We start from the raw sequence: 22775 nt of genomic DNA, 5'->3' as shown, positions 1-22775 counted from the left end.
TGGGATCAAGCCCCGTATCAGGCTCTTGTGCTCTCTCTCTCTCTCTATCTCTGTCACTATCCGTCTCTCTCTCTCTCAAATAAATAAAATCTTCTTTTAAAAAAGTCTTCATTTCAAGAATTCTGATTCTTTTCTTGGGTGCAATATTCTCTGGAATCATGTTTAAAATACAAATTATATTTGTTTCCAAAGACTTCTTAATTTTGTTCTGTTCCCTGAGATTCATTGGGTGTTGAATATTCAATTTTTTTTTAATTTGGTGGCTTTCTTTCATGGATTTAGTTTTCTTTCTGATTGTTTTCCTATCTTTTTAAATGGATAATTCTTATTCTCCAATGTTTGTTGTTTGTATGTAATCCTATTGAGTGAATGAAAAGAATAGGATTATGTGGAAGTTATTAACTCCCTAAAACATATCCCTCATTTTCAGAGGTAACACTGACTGGCCTACTCACTTATACTACAGCTTCCCATTTAATAACGTTAGTGAATGCCAGAGGGTTCAATACTATTTCTATTAAGTCTGGTTTATATATCCCTTGAACTATTCCTACTGCGTCAACAATATATTTTTCTATTGATTTGAACTGTGGTTTCTGTGGTTTTGTTTCTCTGTAGAATCAGAAACAGAAACCTTCTTTACTGACAGAAATTTCTGAAAAGTTTTGACACATTGATGGCAGTCTTTCTTGTTTTTTTCTGCTATTGTAGCTGTAGTCTGATCTCTAACTTGTTGTTTAAACTTTTTCTGGGATTTGGGGGTTTGCACAGTTGGTGATCTTGGCTTCATGAGGAATTTCTGTCTGATGTCTGAGATTTGCTTCTCTGAAGCAAAGTACAGTTTCTCTGGAAAATGTTACTATATTTTCCAGTCTATAGTGGTAATTTTGTAGCCTGCCTATGTGTTTCTTTTTTTCTTTTCTTTTTTTTTTTTTTTTTAAGATTTTATTTATTTATTTGACAGACAGAGATCACAAGTAGGCAGAGAGGCAGGCAGAGAGAAAGGAGGCTCCCTCCCTCAGCAGGGAGCCTGATGCAGGGCTTGATCCCAAGACCCTGGGATCCTGACCTGAGCAGAAGGCAGAGGCTTTAACCCACTGAGCCACCCAGGCTCCCCTGCCAATGTGTTACAATGGCTTATTCACAGCCTCAGATCATCTGTGAATCTCATTAGCATGTTTTCCATGTGCCCAACTGAACTGCAGATAAAGATGCTCAACAGGATAATATTAAGAACCAAGTCCTATGCCTCAGTTCCTTCCAAGTTGACATTAAGTCATTAACATTCCCTAGGATTCTCACTGAGAAGTTATTAAGCTAACTATGTTATTGGAAAGCTCGAAATTCTCCATCAATTTCTCAAAAAACCCAAAATGAAATTGTCAATAACCATGCTAATTTTTTTTTTTTAACTCTCTATCTTCATCATTTCTTATCTGGTTTCTCTGTTTCATTGTCCTCCTGATTGTTCTCTGTACAAGATCAAAATAATCTTTCAAGTATGATTAAGATATAGCCCTGATCCTCATGCATCAATGTCTTTTCTGTAAGTTCTTACAGGACCTGACATCTAGTTACTTTCTACCATTCTTGTAAAACATTGTTTTTCTTCAGATAATTTGCACTGTTGATGTTCTTAACATAAAATGCTCTCCCCTTACTTCGGACACAGCTTTCTCCTTCCCACCGTACACTGTCTACTCAACTGTGATATCGCCATAGATGCCTTCCCTAATTATCTGTTTCAAAAAACATGCCCCTTCCATCACTTTTTATCTTTTAATACTGTTTTATGGTTTTTCATAGTACCTGTCACTATTTGACAATACATATCAATATCATGTATACATGAGATTCAGATACAGGTACAGGCATGGATATAGATATGGATATTGATATATAAATACATATACATATAAATATATTTATGTTATTTATCTATATACTTATAATAACCAATTATGTTTTTATCCTTTTTCATTTTTCACCAAGAAGGCAAGGCCTTTTTTGTTTTATTCACAAGCCTATCCTCTGTCCTTTGATAGCACCTAGCACTTCATAAATATTTATTGAAAAAAGTCTAAATGTAGGAAAAGAGGAATGAATCCTCCTCATCTATTTGTCTATCAAAATATATTTTTAATTGTATAACATGACTTTTTAAATTTTCATTGGCTCTTAAAGGTCATTAATTGCCTTTTTAAATGTTTGTAACTCATCTGCTTGGCAATTTTTTTTGTCAAAATGTTCTTCACATTATTGAAACTCACTTGTCTATAGTTCAGGCATTTACCTCATTTGCTTTCAAGAAAATCATGTCTTTGAACATTTCTAACCTTCTAGAACTTCTAAAGAGGGAAATACAATAAGTAAATGGTAGAATATGTATCAAAATAGCCATTCTTATACCAAGAACTCCTAAGTTATGTCACTGTGATTCATCAATTTTCAGTGATAATTGATAGAACTAGGAAATTAGGAGCAGGATCTTAGGTTCATGTTATTCACATTATTCTAATTTTCTGTCTCAAATTCTGCAACATGAATGTCCTAGGAATTATGTTTCAAAGTGTTATAAATAAGTATATGGGGAATAAATGTAAAATACAGAAGTAGTAGACATTCATTAAACATTTGGTAATGCAATTAATAGCCTGATGGAGACAGGACAGAGGTAGGGCTCAGATACAGGCATTAAATAGTTGTTTTCTCACAATCTTACCTACATTGTACTTTAATTTTTAGTATGAAAATGTTCTATACTTTCCTACTCTGATGATCATTCACCTTGAAAAAAAATAGACAAGTTTGTTTTGCTTTGTTTTGTTTTCCCTATACTTACGTCAATACATTTCATAAGGTGGGTCACTGGCTAACGTGTTTGTTTACTTTTCTGTTGTTTTCTTCATATGTTTTTGTCCATGAAAAAGTATTGTTTAAGGTTCCCTTGTTGGTAATATAATTACTGAATGATTTCTCTAAATTTGCACATATGCCACATTTAAACATGATAGTAAATACAAAATCAAAATCCCCTCACACACATATACACATATTGCTCCCAGAAGATAATGACAGGAATTAATATCAGCTTTATAGACATAAAGAATAAAAGGGTTCAAGTCCCTGTTTATCTCCATATAATTCACCAATCTCTTCCTACAGTACCACATGGGTTGTGTTAGGTAAGAGTGATATTTTTGTTGGAATTTTTTTTTTTTAAGATTTTATTTATTTATTCAACAGAGAGCACAACCAGGGGGGAAAACAGGCAGAGGGAAAGGGAGAAGCAGGCTCCCTACTGAACAGAGAGCCTGATGCGGGGCTAGATTCTAAGGCCCTGGGATCATGACCTGAGCCAAAGGCAAATGCCTAACCAACTGAGCGACCCAGGCACTCCACTTTGCTGGACTATTAACAAGCCTTCAGGTACAGGGAAGGTGGCCAATGATCCAATTAATATATTTTTGTCTATCCCTATGAATAAGAGTACCTTCCATTATTTTAATGATTTATGCTTTATTAATTTTATTAACAACTCTTTTTTCCTAAGCCAGTGCAAATTATGGTAAGGTTTCATTCTTTTTGCATAGTTTCCTCACATGACTTGTTGAAAAATAAGTCTACTCATAATTTTGTCCTAGACTTGTCTCCAGATTTTTCCACCGTCTAACTATAAGGCATGGGACTCTCTTTATATGCTTTGAAAAAGACCCACTAACAGTCACACGTAGGTAGTTTTTCTTTGTATTCTTTAATGCAGTAATTATACCAGTAAGAAAAATTTAATTTTATGATATCTATACTAACTATCCTATAACTCTGAAATGCCTGACCTATTATGTTTGCTTATGCATTCTCTCCTACTAGTATCTCATCCAGTTCAGATTTTAAATTATCCCATAAGACAAAGAATTAGCAAGTATAGGAAAGAAAAAATAAAAATGCTGCTATTTGTAAGTAATATAATTGTATAAATAAAAACTCCAAAAGAAAATATGAATAATATATCTAAATTTATAATAAATTTAAGATCACTAGATATATAATAAATATAAAACATAAAATAAATATAAATATAAATAAATATATATAAAAATATAAAATACTAAAATAACTACATTTCTACTTAATAACAAAGGGTATTTAGAAAATAACATTAACATCATTTACAAATACATAAAATTACGAATACTCAGAAATATACTAGTGAAAGATGTTCAAGACCTTTATAATAAATTCTACAATCACACTAGTTTCCTATTGCTGCCATAAAAGTTTCCACAAACTTAGCAGAACACATATTTTTACCTTATGATTCTGTAAATCAAAATTACAAAGTACGTCAGCAGGGCTACATTCCTTTCTGGAAGCTCTGGGAGGGAACTATTTTCTTGCTTTTTCCAGCTTCTAGAGGCTGCCCATATTAGTAGACTTATGGCCCCCCATCAGTCCAGCCCTTACTTCCTTTATCACGTCTTCTCTAGCAAGACCCTTTGGTCTTCCTCCTAAGAAACATTATGATTGCATTGTCTCCACTCAGATAATCTGGAATAATCTCCTCCTCTAAAAATGCTTAATCTCATCATAAGTCCCCTTTTGCTATGTAAGATAAAATATCTACAGGTTCCAGGAGTTAGGATATGTAGCCTTCCTTTGCAGGATTATTATATTGCTTACCACAATGGAAAATAGTCAAAGAAGACACAAATGAAGATATTTATGCTACTACACTTTATAGGAAGCTATCAAGGAAGGTGTATATGTTCATGGATTAGGAATCGAAATACTGTAAAAATGTCAGTTTCTCTTAAATCTTTCAATAGGTTCAATGCAATGCCAATTAAAATATTGTTTGTTAGTAAATGGAAATACTGATTCTAAAATTTATATAAAAATTCCCAAGACAAATTATAGCTATGATAATTTTAAACTGGCTTTAAATTTTTGTAGTACTTACATTTTCATATATCAAGACTCATTATGAAGTTTACTATAATTAAGACAGTGTGGTGTTAGTATAAAGATAAAGTCATCAGTAAAATAGGACAGATTAAAGATTCCAGAAATTTCCCCTCCATATATAGGTATCCAGTTTCTGACAAAAGAGGAAGAATGGTCTTTTCAACGAATAGTTCTATATAAATAGATAAGCTTATAAAAATAATTTTTATGCCCTTACTCTTTGCACACATAACAATTTCAGGGACATTTATATTTACATGTGTATTTTTCTCTGGATGTGTGTTAGAACTAGGGGTTTTAGAACATAATATAGGAACATTACATATTGGTCACAGGCCTGGCATAAAGTTAACAATACAGAAAATGCTAGCCATAAAACAAAATTTAAAAGTAGGAGAGATTGAAGTCAACAAGATGGTGAAACAGGAGTTTTCTACTGCCTTTCCCTCAACACCAATTTTGACAATCACACATTCATGAGAGCACTTTTGTGGAAATTTGAGTCAAGTAGAGAATTCCATCACACTATTAAGGCAAAAAAAAAAAAAAAAATCTGAGATTGGGATGCATTGAGGAAGGTAGAAAATTTCACTTTAGCCACATCATCTTCCCTCATAGTAACACAGCTGAGTACCAAGAGAGACCCACTTGGTCCATGATGTCTTCCATAGGGGAAACTGAGATGTCTTCCCCAGCTATATAAGATGCTGCTACCAATTCTTTCTCATCCTATCTGGAATACTGTGCAGAAATGAGGGATAGCGAGGGACTAGAAGCATAGCAGCCAGAGCTGGAATTCATCAAAGGGATGTGTCCTACAAACCACTTCTTGTATTCCACGAGGAAGCCCATCCAGACATCCTGGAGATGCCTCACCTATGGACCCACCTCATCCATTGCTCCAGACGTTTCACCCACATATCCCCACTCCCATGATGGGCTCCTGGAGAATGCCCTATGAGCAGCAGGTACGAGCCTTATAGGTAGCTAGTGAGCCTGTCAGAACTCTAGCCTGACTATGTAGGAGTGGGAGAGAGCAAATAAAGTTAAACATTCAGCACCACCTTATAGAAAGCTAATGGGAAGCTGTCCTCACTCAGTCTGGCTCTGTAGGATCAAGAGGAAGGACCCAAGCTTAAGAAAGACTCCCTCTCCCCAAGACAGAACAAGTATGAAAAGACGTATTCATAAAAAATAAGTGTGAGATGGCCTCAGAACTTCTATCAGAATTGACAGGTGAAAATACTTCTCTCCAGAAGCCACTCCAAAAATACTGGAAGAGGTTTCTGCTTTTGTAAATGTAAAGACAACAACACAAGACTTCAGAAATATAAAACATCAAGGAAACATGATAGCACCAGGAGAACACAATAATTTTCCAGTAACTGACCACAAAGAAACAAACATCTGTGATTTATCTGATTAAAAGTTCAAAAAATTGTTTTAAGGAAACTCAGGGGGTTACAAAGATACTCAGGGGGTTAGAAAGATAAATCAAATGGGAAAACAACACACAAAATGAGAACTTAAACATGCAGATGAAATCATAAATAAAAAATAATAAAATGGAAATTCTAGAGCTGAATAATGTAATACATGAAAAGACAAATTCTAGAATATTTACATAGGAGATTAAATCAGTAATCAAAAATCTCTCAAAAAGAAGCCAGGACTACATGGTCTTTCTGGTGAATTCTACCAGATATTTAAATAATAATTAATGTTAATCCTTTTCAAACTCTTTCATAACATTAAGAGGAGGAAACGCTTCTAAACTCATTTTGGAAGGCCAGTATTACCCTGATACCAACACCAAAAAAAGGACACAAAAAGAGTACAAATTATAGGCGAAAAACCCTGATGAACACAGATACAAAAGCTCTTAACAAAATACTAGAATACAGAGTTCAACATCACATTAAAGCTCATACATCATGATCTTTTGGAATTTATCGTGGGATGCAAGGACAGTTCAACATACATAAATCAGTAAATGTGACACACCACATTAACAGAATGATGGATAAAAACCACATGATCATCGTAATAGATGCGTAAAAAGCCATTTGACAAAATTCAGCCCACTTTCATGATAAAAACTCCCAAACAGCATAGGTATAGAAGTAATTTATATCAAAGTAATACAAGCCATACATATCAAACTCACAGCTAATATCATACTCAATGGGGAAAGCTGAAAGTGTTTCTGCTAAGATGAGAAGCTAGGGGAAAAAAATGCCCACTCTCACCACTTCTATTTCAACATAATATTAGAGGTCCTAATCAGAGAAATTGGGCAAGAAATAAAAATGAAAGCCATCCAAATTGGAAAGCAAAAAGTAAAAATTATGTTTTCAGATGGCATGATCTCACCTACAGAAAATCCTAAAGATTCCACTAAAATCTGCTAGAATTAATAAACAGATTTAGTAAAGTTACAGAATAGAAAATCAATATAGACAAATCAATTTCACTTCTATACCATAACAAAGAACTATCACAAATAGAAATTAAGAAAATAATCCCATTTATAATTGCATCAAAACAATAAAATACAATTAATAAATTTAACCAAGGAATTGAAATATCTGAAAATTATTAAGATATTGACAAAAACTTGAAGAATTCATAAATAAATGTAAAGATAACCTGTGTTCCTGGTTCAAAATTAAAATGTCAACTACTAAGGGTTATCTACAGATTCATTGTAATCCCAATCAAAATCCTGGGACGCCTGGGTGGCTCAGTTGGTTAAGCAGCTGCCTTCGGCTCGGGTCATGATCCCAGCGTCCTGGGATTGAGTCCCACATCGGGCTCCTTGCTCCGCAGGGAGCCTGCTTCTCCCTCTGACTCTGCCTGCCACTCTGTCTGCCTGTGCTCGCTCTCGCTCACTCTCTCTGACAAATAAATAAATAAAAATCTTTAAAAAAACAAAAAAACAAAAAAAACAAAATCCCTATAGCATTTTTCAAAGAAATAGAAAAAAAATCCCCAAATTTGTGTGGAGCCACAAAAGACCCTGAATATCCAAATCAATCTTGAGAAAGAAGAACACTTGAGTCATCACGCTTCCTGAGTTCAAGCCATATTACAAAGCAATCAAAACAGTATATAGTTGCAAAACAAAACAAACCAAAACAGCAACAACAACCACCAAACAAGATGCATAGACCAATGGGACAGAGTAAGAGATCAGAGATAAATCCACACATATGGCCAACTAATCTCTGACAAGAGTGTCAAGAATAAACAATGTGTAAATGACAGTCTCTTCTATAAGTGGTACTGGGTAAACTGGATATCCACAAGCAAAGAAATGAAATCAGAGCCATATCATACCCAAGTCATAAAAACGAACTCAAAGTGGATTGAACATGTAAATGTAAGGCCTAAAACCATAAAATGCCTAGGGGGGGGAAGAAATAAACATAGGGAGAAAACTCCTAAATGTCAGTCTTGGCAAAGATATTTTGGATATGAACAGATACTCCTCCAAAGAAGATACACAAGTGGCTAACAGACACATGAAAAAATGTTCATCATCATTAGCCATCAGGGAAATTCAAATCAAAACCAAACTGAGATACCACCTTATACCAGTTAGAATGGCCAAAATTAACAAGGCTGTAAACAGCAAGTGTTGGAAAGGATGTGGAGAAAGAGGAATGCTCTTAACACTGTTGGTGGGAATGCGAGCTGGTGCAGCCACTTTGGAAAACAGTGTGGAGATTCCTTAAGAAATTAAAAACAGACCTACCCTGTGACCCACCAATTGCACTATTGGGTATTTACCCCAAAGATACAGTTGTAGTGAAAAGAAGGGTCATCTGTACCCTAATGTTCATAGCAGGAATGGCCACAGTTGCCAAACTGTGGAAAGAACCAAGATGCCATTCAACAGACGAATGGAAATAAGATATGGTCTATATATACAATGGAGGATTATGCCTCCATCAGAAAGGATGAATACCCAACTTTGTATAAACATGGACAGGACTGGAGGAGATTATGCTGAATGAAATAAGTCAAGCAGAGAGAGTCAATTATATGGTTTCACTTACTAGTGGAGTATAAGGAATAACACAGAGGACACTGGGTGAAGGAGAGGAGAAGTGAGTTGGAGGAAATCGGAGGGGGAGACAAACCATGAGAGACTGTGAACTCTGAGAAACCAACTGAGGGTTTTGGAGGGGAGGGGAGTGGGGAGTTGGGAGAGCCTGGTGGTGGGTATTAAGGAGGGCACATATTGCATGGAGCACTGGGTGTGATGCATAAACAATGAGTCTTGGAACACTGAAAAAATAAAATAAAATAATAAAATAATGTAAAATAAAATAAAGTGAAATGAAATAAAATAAAATAGGTATTTTGGATATAATAGCAAAAGCACAGGCAACAAAAGCAAAAATAAACAAGTGGACCAAGATTAAACTAAAAAGCTTCTGTATAACAAATGAAATAAAATGAAAAGGTAACTTACAGAATGGGAGAATGAAAATATTTGCAAACCACATATCTGATAGGGGGTTAATATCAAAACATACAAGGAATACATACCACTTAATAGCAAAAAAAGAAAAAAACCCAATTTGATTTGAAAAAACAACCTTAATTTGATTAAAAAATGAGCCAAGTACTGAATATATAGTTTTCCAAAGAAAGCATATAAATAGCCAACAAATCCATGAAAAGTTGCTCAATATCTTTAATCCACAAGAATGTGCAAATCAAAAGCACAGATATTCCGTTATAGCTATTAGAATGGCACGTATCAAAAAGACAAGAGGTGACAAGTGTTGTGGGGAATGTGAAGAAAAGAGACCCTTATAAACTGTGGTCGGGATGAAAATTTGTACAGTCATGGTAAAATATGGAGGTTCCTCAAAAAATTAAAAATGGAACTACCCTATGTTCTAGTAATCCCACTTCTGTGTATAAACCTGAATGGAACAAAATCGGTATTTCAAAGAGTGTTTGTGTAATATGTACTGTGTTTACTGCAGAATTATTCCCAATAGTCAAGATACAGAAACAATCTAAGTGCCCACTGCTATAGAACAGATAAAGATGCAACACACACGTGTGCACACACACACACCTAATACAATATTTTTGGTCATGAGAAAGAAGGAAATCATTCTATTTTCAACAACATGGATAAATCTGGACAACATTATACTAAGCCAGATCAGGAGATCTGGTATATACTGTCTGGTATCACCAATATGTGGAATCTTAAAAAAAAAAAAAAAATCCAACTCATAGTAACAGAGAGTAGAAGAGTGCTTATCTGGAGATGTGTATGGGGAAAAGGGAGGGCTACTGACCAAGGATAAAAACTGCTAGCTATAAGATGAATAAATTCTGGTGATCATGTACAGCATGGTGACTATAGTTAATAATACTGAGTTGTAGAGTTAAAATTTGCTGAGTATTTAAAGCATTCTCATCACATATACAGACACACATACATACAGACATAAAGGTAAACTGTGTGGGGAGATGGATGTGTTAATTAACCTACTATGATTATCATTTCACAATATGTATGTATATTAGATCATCATGTTGTATACTTTCAATATATACAATTTAATTTATTAATTATACCTGAGTAAAGCTGGTGAAAATAAATAAAACATTTTAGTTAAAAAAAGCATGTTCTCTGATCTAAGAGAATTAAACTAGAAATCACTAAATGAAAGATATATGAAAATTATCCAAAGATATAGAAATTAATTGACTCATTTATACACCTCATAATATGGTTAAACCTAAAAACAAATAAATAAAAATAATGAAATACCAAGTGGAAATGTTATAGAACTACTAGAACACTCATAAACTGTTCATGGAAGTATAAATGTTATTCAAACCCTTAGGAAAACTACTCAGTAGTATCTACCAAAGCTCACAAGGGCATATTTTACATCCCTACTACAGTAGTTACTTCACTACTGTACATATTGGCAGGAAAAGACATGTCTAACAATGAACATCACAGCACTGTCCACAAAAGCCAAAACTGGAAACAACCTTCTCAATTTTAATTAACGGGTTGCTTCTGACATTTGGATAGAATTGTTCTTATTATGGTATCATTAGCATCCTCCAGTCCACCTAAAATAGTAGTATAATTTCCTAGTCATTTTGACAGCCAAAGTATCCCCACATATTTTCAAATGACCTCTAGTAGAGAAGTACAAATCCCTCTTGAACTATATTACCTGAAGGCCAAAGAATGGATAATACTGCACAATAAAAAACACAGAAATAGAGCATTCACAGAAAAATAGTTTCAGGAATTGATATTTTTTTTAAGATGTAGAAATAGGGTCTTTCTTTAAGGGATTATGAGAATTTCAGAAAGAAAGACAACAAAAAGAGTATACTGAATTAATTTAGAATGTAAAAATTTTAAGTCTTTTCTCTCATGCGTTATAATTTCCTTATACAGTTGTATAACCACTAAGTGAAAGCTTTTACTTAGATTTTCAGTGCCATAGAAATAATTATGGAAGGGACTGAAGCAACCTGTCTCAAACCTGCCTACGGTCCAATTAAAGAGACATCAGCTCACTAAACTGGCCATGTTTGGAACAGCTGGAGTTAAAAGGCTGTACCAGAGGGCAGAACAAGTAAGATCCCAGATGCTCTATGAGAACATAATATAAGACAAACTAGAAGAAAAAATCATCTCCTTACTACAAGTTTTAAAATGAGGAAGTTACCCAAGTAGGTAACCAAGAAGAAAATATTTTCTGTGTTTATTAAGAGGAGGGCAATACAAACAAGCTTCTTCCCTAACTGCGTTTGAATAACAAAGAGAAAGGGTAGAAGCTAATATATCATCTTTGTTATTAATAAAGATTAATGCGGTGGGTGTAGCTTCATTTAGCACAAAACAGGCCTTCCAGCTAAATGAGACAAAATTACCTAACAGGGCATTGTTATGCTGGACTTGAGAAGTCCTCCACTGGCAGGGAGCAGAGAAAAACAAAGCTCTTTGTGGGCTTGTTAGCTTCCTTGAGAAATGACAGGAGCTGAGATAAGCATGTCCAGTTATTTTTCTCAAATTTATCAACAGGGTAGTTTATTAGACATCCCTAGGGAGGAGTAAGTAAAAGTCGAGAGAGGCCTAGGGTTCCCTTTAAAGGAAGAAACTATCAGGCATAGGAAGGATGGGTCCCTCTATCCTTTCTTACCCCCCTGCCCCTGCCTTAATATATTGGGCTTAACAAAGAATTAAAGAATTGTGTAGCATTTCCCCTGACCCAACTGATTAGCAGTTTATCCGAGTAAGTACTATGTCTACCTTTCATGAGTCCACTTCTCCAAACATCTGCAAATGCTTCTGAGACCATCAGTATTCAGTGTAGACTTCTGTCCCCCAAAGGTACTGAAATGAATTAAAACAATATAGTCATGGGCACCTGGGGGGTTCAGTGGGTTAAGCCTCTGCCTTCAGCTCAGGTCATGATCTCTGAGTTCTGGGATCGAGACCCAAATCAGGGTCTCTGCTCAGCGGGGAGCCTGCTTCCCCCCCCCCCACCTCTGCCTGCCTCTCTGCCTACTTGTGATTTCTCTCTCTGTCAAATAAACAAGTAAAATCTTAAAAAAAAAAAAAAAGTTGAATATTTCATGTAATTTATTTTAAAAAAAATACAGTCATTAAACTAATTCCAAGATCACTTGATACTCTCAGTTAAAAATTCACCCTTTGTTCTGTTTTCATACCAGGTTAAGTCCAGTTACATTATTCAACATTTCTATATCAATCAGAATTAACTTTGAATTCAAGTAACATCAAGATACTTCAGTAATAAGATGTGCAAATATATTTCAACAATGAAAACTATGCCAATATATGCCAAAATACAGAAATACCTTCAAACTTAACACAAATTTCCTATTACATTTTAGGGAGAAACTCAAATTCAAAGCTTAAACCTGCTTCCAATCATGTTGAACACAGAACAAATTAAGATTCAAAATGAAATACTCTTCTTGTGAATTAATGATTAAAGTTTCAAAGCCTTAATTTAAGTCTTAAAATTATTCTCCCAATTCTCTTCATCTGTTCATTCTTTGTTAAAGGAGTTACTGATGCCTGGTAGGAGCCAGAAATTTCCTCTTTAGAATTGTGTGGTTCCTATGGAGCCCCTGGAGTTGTATTAGTTTATTTCTAAGTGTCATAAGTACTACATTTATTCATTAAACTAGTATTTATTGGGCATCTCCTGTGTGACAGGCACTTTCCTAAATTCTTAGGACACATTAGTGAATAAAACATATTAAATATCCATGCTATCATGAATCTTCTATTCTAGAGAGTATGACATAAATAAATGATTAATAATATACTAAAACCTTAAGTTAAAGAAATTTTTTGCATGAGCTATTGAGGAAAATACATACAGGATAAAGAGAACAGTTAATTTAGATGAGGAATTGCAGATGATAGCTTTTAAAAGAGTGCTTAGGGTAAGCACCATGGAAAAGGTACACTTTAGTTTTTTTAATTAATTTATATTTTTTTAAGATTTTATTTATTTTACAGAGAGAGATCACAAGTTGACAGAGAGGTAGGCAGAGAGAGAGAGGGAAGCAGGCTCCCTGCTGAGCAGAGAGCCCAATACTGGACTCGATCCCAGGAGCCTGAGATCATGACCTGAGCTGAAGGCAGTGGCTTAACCCACTGAGCCACCCAGGCACCCGAAAAGGTACACTTTAACCATGACTTTAGGTAGGCAGCTTGGGAGAGTACTGTGTGAGTTTTCTGGGGAAGAGCATGGGCGACAGAGAAAAGTTAAAGCAGAGGCCCTCAGTCCCTCTCAGTATCAGAGAGTATGTCAGCATCTGAAGAGCAGATAGGGTTCTTCTAGTCACTGTCCTTGGGTCTTTCACTGGAATGAGTCCTTCCGAGTTTCAGAAATTACCATGATTCAGTGCCAAACACACCTAATAAACGTAGTTTACCTTTACTTTCATGAATTGTGTAATTCTAGCTCAGAGGTGTTTTCTCTTCAGATCAACATCAAATCCAGACATAGACTTGATCCATCACTGATACCTTTGCTATGCCTTCTCTTTAGCTTGGTGCCTCCAGGGTACAGGTAATGCCATCATCTTCACCTACCATCACTATAGTTTAATCTGCAGGCCTTCCTCTCTCTAATATATCTAAGAGTTTTCAATCTCTAAGTATGTAATAATCTTTAACTGGTTGGTCTCTGATTTTTATTGTGGATCCTCAAACCTCAACTTTCAGAGATACCTCTAAGTCTTTCAGCATCCTGATTCCCCTTTGGGGAGTCATTTCTGTCTACTCTGGGATGCTTCTTTTTTCCCTATGAAATTTCTTTGGGCATCAGGTACGGTTTCTCAACTTCATTTAAAATATGTCTTTATTTTAGTGGCCTCTTATTTGTTTTTTTTATTTTTTTTAGTGGCCTCCTTAAGAGCAGTTATATGCCAATGCTTATCATTTTAGCCTGACCTTCAAGATCTCATTTTCCTCTTGATATTTCTTATTTGTTCCCTAAAATCTCAAGCTTTTCCTCAAGAATATTTCTCTTCCTCCTATTTAATCAGCCTGACTTGTTGTATTTTGTTTTAATTACTGTATTGTTTCCATCCTGATCATCAGACTAAACCACTCTTCTCAAATCAATCCATTTTCTTCTCAGTTATTAAGCAAATCTGACACAAAGATTCAAAGTACTCTTGACTCAGAATATTAATGTTGCTTTATTAGTTTCCAATAATTTCCTTAAGTTGTTTCTCCACTATAAGTAATAAAAGCACATATTATTTTAACAGAGAGAGTTATCACTAATATTTAGTATACTCCACCATATTTTGTAGGTGAACCCACAAATTAAGGCATAAAAAATTAAACACTGGTAAGAGCTTATGTCATTAAAAATCCAGAATCAAATTGGTCCCAAGGAATGGAGAGTGATTCCTGATAGTCTACGGATAAACTGTATGAATCCAAAGATAATTCTTCCTTGACAGTTCCCTCCTTTAGCCCGAATGTAGAATGGAATTTAAGCCAGGCTATCGAAAGTGCCCAAGTATGCCTGGCACTAAGAATTAAGTGTTAAGGCTTCATTAATACTCTGTGGTAACACGAAGCGTCATTAACGTCTGTCTTAGTTTTACCTCAGCAGAGGCTGCAGCACACACACACACACACACTCCAAGCGTGTTTCCATTTCAACATTAGCACACAGGCCTTGCTTACTGTCACTTGTGTGTGCCTGCCATTCAGCTCAGGCCATTTTCAAAGCCTACCCCCATCTCTGCTCAGGTCATAAGGCTTACCCTTGGTTACGTGGCTTCCAGACTTCTGGTTTCCAATCCACCACATAAGAGGGTTGGAAGTCATCACTTCATCCTAACAACAAGTGAAAATCTGAACAACCTTAAAAAATCAATAACTCTTCTTAGATCTGTCAGAAAAGTGAGGTGAAAGGGCAAACCACTGTCCCAATAATTGGAGAGACAGACAGATAAAGAGAATCATAACTTACAGGAAAGGAGACCCTAGAGCAGAGCCCCCACAGGAACCAGTGCTGGGGAAGGAAAACCTGAACTGTAATTGATTGAATTACTAGAGGCTGGGTGGACAAGTCTGGGAGTTAAATACTCAGGAGGAGTCAAGTCACGGGGGACCTCAACATTTTTGTTACTTTTAGTCCGTGGAGTTCTACCAGTTTCACACAGTGAATATCTGAAAAAATCCCTATGTCTTCCAGCAGGAAAGAAAAAGTAAAAATATGCCACAGTATTCTGTGGTGGTGGTGGTGGTGGTGGTTGTTGTTGCAAAGGCCTGCCCTTAAGAGAAAATATTTCACCAAAGCCTCACCTACGGGGGTTTTATCGGGGTCTAACCCACCTGGGTAAAGGAAATATCCAACTCCAACTCTTCCTAGTTATCTTGTCCCACCTGAAGCAGGGATTGAGAATGAGGAATGAGAAGTACTTATGAAATCCAGAGCTTAGGGACACGATCTCACTAAAAAACTGAGACCTGCCCATAGAAATATAAAACATTGCCCTTTCCCCACACATTACCACCACATCACCAGAGTCTCATATGAGATATATGAGATTCTGGTAATATATTTTATATATAATTATAGATAGTTATATATATATATATATAATAATTATAGATAGTTATATATATATTTTATATATAAAATATATGCTGTGAGAGTAGATACAGTCAAATATATAGATACATATAGATATATAGATATATAGATACACACACTTTGTAATATATATATTATATATATATATATATAAAATTTTTTTTTCTGATTAGTATGCCTTGTAGTTCTTTTATTGCTATCCAGACATGATATACTAGGTAAAGGGTATATATAGGTATATATATACCTATATATAATTCTATATATTTCTATATTCTATATACCTATACTAGGTAAAGGGTATATATATATATAATATATTATATTATATTATATATAGGTATATGTATACCTATATATAATTCTATATACCTATACTAGGTAAAGGGTAAAGGGTATATATCCTTTACCTAGTATACCATGTCTGGATAGCAAAAAAAGAGCTACAAGGCATACTAATCAGAAAAAAAAAAAATTAAAGAGACAGAATAAGAACACAGACTCACATATGTCATGGATGTTGAAATTATCAGACCAGAAATTTAAAACTATGATCAATATACAAAGGGCTCTAATGAGAAAATCAGACAACATTAAAGAACAGATGACATAACCAGAGATATGGAATTCTAAGATTCAAAAATATATGCTAAAGAAAAAATGATTTTCATAGAAATGATAAATGCCTTTGATGGAATCATTAGCAGACTGGACATGGCTGAAGAAAGAATCTCTCATCTTAAGAATGGCAATAGAAACTTTCAAAGCTGAGAAGCAAAGAGAAAAATCCTGACAAAAATGGAACAGCATATCCAATAACTATGACATAAGTACAAAAGATGAAACATGGGTTTAATGGGAATTAACTGGAAGAAGAGGAAAAGAAACATAAGAAATAGATGAGCAGTCATGACAGAATTTCCCCCAAATTAATGTCAGACACCAAACCATAGATCCAAGAAGACCAAAGAGCACCAAGCAGCCATCAACTGTAAATCAAGGTCCTCAGTTGAAGGCAATTTTGACTCCCAGCATACACATCAATATTTAAATACATTTTTGGCTGTCACACTGGAGGGAAGGTACAAGTAGTATCTATAGGTTAGAGGACAGGTATGTTACAATGCACAGAAAAGCCCCCCATGACAATGAATTATCCAGTCCTAAATCAATAGGTCCAAAGCTGAGAAACTTATGTAAAGCCCTTAAAGCTGCAGTCAATGTTGAGAACAGAATGGTATGTTTTAGGATTAAAAACCTTCACCCTAGGGGCACCTGGGTGGCTCAGTGGGTTAAAGCCTAGGCCTTCAGCTCGGTCATGATCCCAGGGTCCTGGGATTAAGCACTGCATGGGCTTTCTGCTCGGCGGGAAGCCTGCTTCCTCCTTTCTCTCTGCCTGCCTCTCTGTCTACTTGTGGACTTGTGGTCTCTGTCTGTCAAGCAAATAAATAAAAAATCTTAAAAAAAAAAAAAAAACAACAAAAAACCTTACCCTAGCAACAACAGTTAAAAGCCAGCTCCTGCCCAACGTGAAAGAAGCCTCAGCAAGCCACCATGATAAATTTTCCAATCCATATGTTGAAGAGGTATAGAGATCCACCAATTGCATAGTGTAAAGCCAGACTTTTTTTTTTTTCTTTTCACAATGCAAGTGCTTGACTTAAAGCTTTGATTGCTAGAGGCATCCACTTCAAAAATGGCTATCTTGAATAAACACATTGCCAGCCTCTCTAGACTAAGAGACAGGCCTTCTCACCCTTCCAAAGATTTTGTTTTAGAGATCTTGGGTGATTTCAATAACTGAGTATTTAGGTCATTTACTTTTTCTCTTCTGGTGCTTTAAATTTATCCCTCTTTTTTAAATCTACCAAAAAGAATGAGCCCATTAAACTCTAGCCCCCTTCCCTTGACCCCAATAAACGCAGAACCCCAGGACTACTTATGCACTCTCTATCACTCTACCCCATACCTCCCTGTGTGGCCACAGGTGTGTTATGAAATTTCCAGGTCTTGTAAGTAATAAACATTTTTTTTTTCAAAGTCTCCTGATGGTTATTGCTGGAGGGTGTCTTGCAAACTTAATAAGAACCACAACGGCCAGTCCAACCACAACATTTTTTACTGACAGGCTAAGAACTGCACAAACACGTACCAGCTTGCATCAGCTGACTACACTCCTCAGAGAAAGAAAACTAAAGAGTGGGGAAGATGTAAGAAATGAAAGACAAAATTACATATTTATTCTTCTTGTTTCTTTTATCTTCTATCTTTGGCTATTTATTTATTTATTTATTTATTTTTTAAAGATTTTTATTTATTTATTTGACAGAGAGAAATCACAAGTAGACGGAGAGGCAGGCAGAGAGAGAGAGAGGGAAGCAGGCTCTCCGCTGAGCAGAGAGCCCGATGCGGGACTCGATCCCAGGACTCTGAGATCATGACCTGAGCCGAAGGCAGCGGCTTAACCCACTGAGCCACCCAGGCGCCCAATCTTTGGCTATTTAAAATATAGATGCACAATATGTATATTAGGATAGTGATACATAAATACAATTCATAAAGGCAATATGCTGTGTTAAAGAGAGCACTTATGTAGCCAGAGTGAATGAGGTTTTTTTAATTAAATATTTCATTTATTTATTTGACAGAGAGAGAGAGATCACAAGTAGGCAGAGCTGCAGGAAGAGAGAGAGGGGAAAGCAGGCTCCCTGCTGAGCAGAGAGCCCAATGGACCCTGAGATCATGACCTGAGCGGAAGGCAGAGGTCCAACCCACTGAGCAACCCATGCACCCCAAGTGAATGTGTTTTAATGCCATATCCTATAATTACTGATGTGGTGAATTTCAACAATTTATTTTACTATGTCTATGTCTGAATTGTTCTTAACCTATAAACCAAGGATATGTGGAACTGTCGCTAATATATATAAAAATTAATACATAAAAATTCATTGAATAATACCCTGCATACTATGAGCTAAGTAAATGTCAATTATTTTCATAATATATAAATATATGTTTATTAAAAATAAAAAATATATAAAATCTTTTCAGAGATAAGGTACAATATTAAAAAAAGTGAAGTGCACAGATATAGAGGATACAGCTCTGTAAAAGGAAAGGCAATGTATACAGTCATCCAAGAATCCCACATGACTGATGGTTTTTGAGTGCCATTTCTGTCCTCTCTAGACTTTGGTACCATTAACTGCGATGATGATGATGATTATTGCTATTTTTGATGCTACAATGACTTCTCTAGAAGCAGAAATCACGTCTTATATCACTGTTTTCCTCAAAGTCCAAAGCACTATTAAAATATAATGCAGATACAAAATAGAAAGTGTATTTATGTGTTTTAACTTGACTTTTTTATTAATATTAATTCAGTAGGCCATTTTTATAAAAATTTCTACACATTACAAAGTGAAAATAAGCACATCAAGCCAGAAACATTAATGGTAAGCAAACATTGGTATACAAATATTTTAGTACTGGAGTTTGTAACGTTTCCTCAGAATAATAATGTATAAGCAAAAGTCTATTTCATTCTCCTCTAGAATTTTGAATACTTGAAAAAAATTCCATTAAGTGCAACAAATCCTTAACATAAAATTTAAATAGTTGATAAGCTTCTCATAACGCAATTGTTAGCTTAAGGTTCTCAAGAGATTTGGTTCTGAAATTAGATATAATCACCTTCCTGCCAAAGAAAACTACATCAATTTAATGAAACTGTCACAAACTAGACCAAGCAATATACGCATCAAATAGATCAGTTCTCAAAGATTGGTCTTCAAACTTCATGACTTTTATTGCAATAGAATAGCAAAAGTTGCTCAAATTCTAGCGATCTTTTTAGTTAGGAGACATTTCTTCTCAATAGTCAAAGTCCTTTAGGATCTGGAGCATTAGGCCAGGAAGTTTTATGTGATCATATAATTTATCACTCTAACTGGGACACTTCTGAGAATATCAGGAAGGGCTATTAATAATTACACGAGGCAACAGGTATGAACTGAAACTATGTGGAGAAAACTGTAGTTTGGGTCACTCTATTGAGTTCCATCTGAACTGAATAAAAGATTTTCTTGTTGTTGTTAGATTTACAGGTTTTTTCTTCCTGTCCTGTACTGGAACCAGTCTTCCCAGAATGTCTCACCTAAGGGTACTTCCACAGTTTCTCTATAGATATTTTTTTCCCTTTTGTTTTGGGACTTTAAGTGAGAATTAGCCCTTGGTCTGCTTAACAGCATTCTTGGCATTTACATTCTCTTCTTGGTAGGCATTAACTAAAGAAACATAACAAAATTTGCTGTGGTACCTACATCTATCAGGATTTTTAATTTGTGATCATAAATTTATTTTTTAGGGGTGCCTGGGTGGCTCAGTGGGTTAAAGCCTCTGCCTTCCGATCAGGTCATAACCTCAGGGTCCTATGATAGAGCCCCGCATCAGGCTCTCTGCTCAGCAGGGAGCCTGCATTCCTTCCTCTCTCTGCCTGCCTTTCTGCCTACTTGTGATCTCTGTCTGTCAAATGAATAAATACAATCTTTTAAAAATAAATAAATAAATAAATAGATAGATTTGTTTTTTTCCAAAATGCCTACATTCCAAATAAAAAAAAAATCCATTGTATAAATGGATTTGAAGGTTGCTAATGCTTCCATTGAAAATATTTCTTATTAAGTTCAAATCCATTTGGAAATATAAAAACCAATACTATGATTTGGGGGTTGTATTTTTTAAACAAATAAAAGTAGCTCATTATAAACTTTTCAAATCTGAAATTTATCTGTAAAGTGAACATAGAGGACAAGAATGTTATATCCAGAATGTTCTGCCTGCAGCAGTCTGAACCGATTGAGACAACAACCTTCAGTCTGAAGAGTCTGCAATGCAAATAAATACAAAATCATAGCACTGAAAACTACTGATGTTGCAGACATGAAGTAAATTAAACATAACCTTGTAAATGCTCATATTTCAATCAAGATATGAACATTTTTCATGTCATTTCATGGTCCTATTTTGAAGCAATAATTCATTATCTATGTACTGCTTTGCCATGATTAAAGTTTAAATGGATGAGCTAAATTCCACTGAGCTTTGGTGAAAACTTAAAAACTTAATATCAAATAACAGCTCTGAGCAGTTTGTAAATAAAAACATTCAAATCTAAAGCTCTTTCACTGTAGCTTAAAGCAGCGTTTTGACATATAATGAACAGTACAATCCATATAAGTAACTGGCATCTATACTGATAAATTTACCAAACATATTCTATTTCTATTAAGCCTTCATGAATTTAAATAAAAGTGTCTTTTTTTTGAGATAACAGAAAAACTTTTGACATTCTGCAAACTAAAATGGAGTTCAAGTTAAAATCACACCCTAGAACAATCTAAACAGCACCATATTCACAACGCAAAGTTCAGCATTCATTGTCCTCAAAGAAACATACCTGACACATGTCACTCATCCAAAACATTCTTACCGTTGTAACCACAGTATATAAATGGATGAGAGTCAAGTTAGGAAATGATGAAAGGTTGTTCTGAAACCATACCTTTTGTTAGAACTGTGTCTCAAGCTGATTTATGACAGGTAGGTTAGTCTTTTTATAATAATAAATAGATAAACCTAAATCTTCCATAAGTTAGTTGCTACTCTAGTGGAGTGCAAGAAATTCTTGTTTAAATAATTAAATTTTAATTGTTTAAATAATTAAATTAATTAAACAATTAAGTAGTATCAACCATAAAATAGGAAATCCAGGTATTTTTAAGATTTTCTATTACTTATTTATTCTTCCATTACTGATTCATTTATTCAACAGACATTTATTGTACCCCTCATATGCAGAAGATAGACACTAAACATTATGGAAACTAAACTAAGGTAAGACAAATTCTATACACCCTGCCTGTGGCAGACAGAATAACGGCCCCCAAAGAGTTCCATTTCTTAATCTCTGAAATCTATGAATGTTTTATACAGTTAAAAAGAACTTTGCAGATATGATTAAATTAAGGATTTGAGATAGAATTATGCTGGATTATCCAGATGTTACCAATGTAGTCACAAGGATCCTTATAAATGGGACAAAGATGTCAAGGTCAGAAAGAGAAATTTGCCAATAATATTCTGTTGTCTCTGAAGATAAAGAAAGGGGTCATGAACTAAGGAATGTAGATGGTCTTTTTGAAGCCGGAAAAAGAGATTTCTCCTTAGAGCCTGCATAAGGAATATAGATAGCCCTGCAGACATCATGATTATATTGTGGTAAGGCCAATTTTGAACTTCTGACTTTCAGAACTGTTATAGTAATTTAATAATAATAATATGTATTATTTAATAATAAATTTTTGTTGTTCTAGACAAAAAGGCTGTGGTAATTTGTTACAACACCAATAGGAAAATAATCCACTGTCTTAAAGAAATCTGTAGGACAACAAAACTACAGCCTAAATACTGAAGTTAACAAAAAAAAAAAATTAGTATCTCTTTGAGAGATAAAATCATGAGATAAGATAATGAAATACTAACAACTAGAAATATTTATTGAGCATTTATTATATGCAAGGCACAATCTAATTTTCACAACAATTTTTGGAGTAAAGTAGTTTTCACCATTTCTGAAGT

At 34.9% G+C, this 22775-nt stretch overlaps 1 long non-coding RNA gene across 1 annotated transcript in view; it reads left to right on the top strand.

Annotated features, from left to right (window-relative positions):
* LOC116575402 overlaps window positions 1–22775 on the top strand; it is a 72264-nt gene that overhangs the window by 47776 nt on the left and 1713 nt on the right. Inside the window, exon 4 of the long non-coding RNA XR_004279755.1 lies at window positions 21970–22031. This is a non-coding gene — a long non-coding RNA (uncharacterized LOC116575402). The remainder of the gene's footprint in view (window positions 1–21969; window positions 22032–22775) is intronic.

Source organism: Mustela erminea, chromosome 16 (genome assembly GCF_009829155.1).
Source record: "Mustela erminea isolate mMusErm1 chromosome 16, mMusErm1.Pri, whole genome shotgun sequence".
Lineage (NCBI taxonomy): Eukaryota > Metazoa > Chordata > Mammalia > Carnivora > Mustelidae > Mustela > Mustela erminea.
Note: the sequence above shows the minus strand (reverse complement) of the source record. Positions and strands in the feature narration are given on the sequence as shown.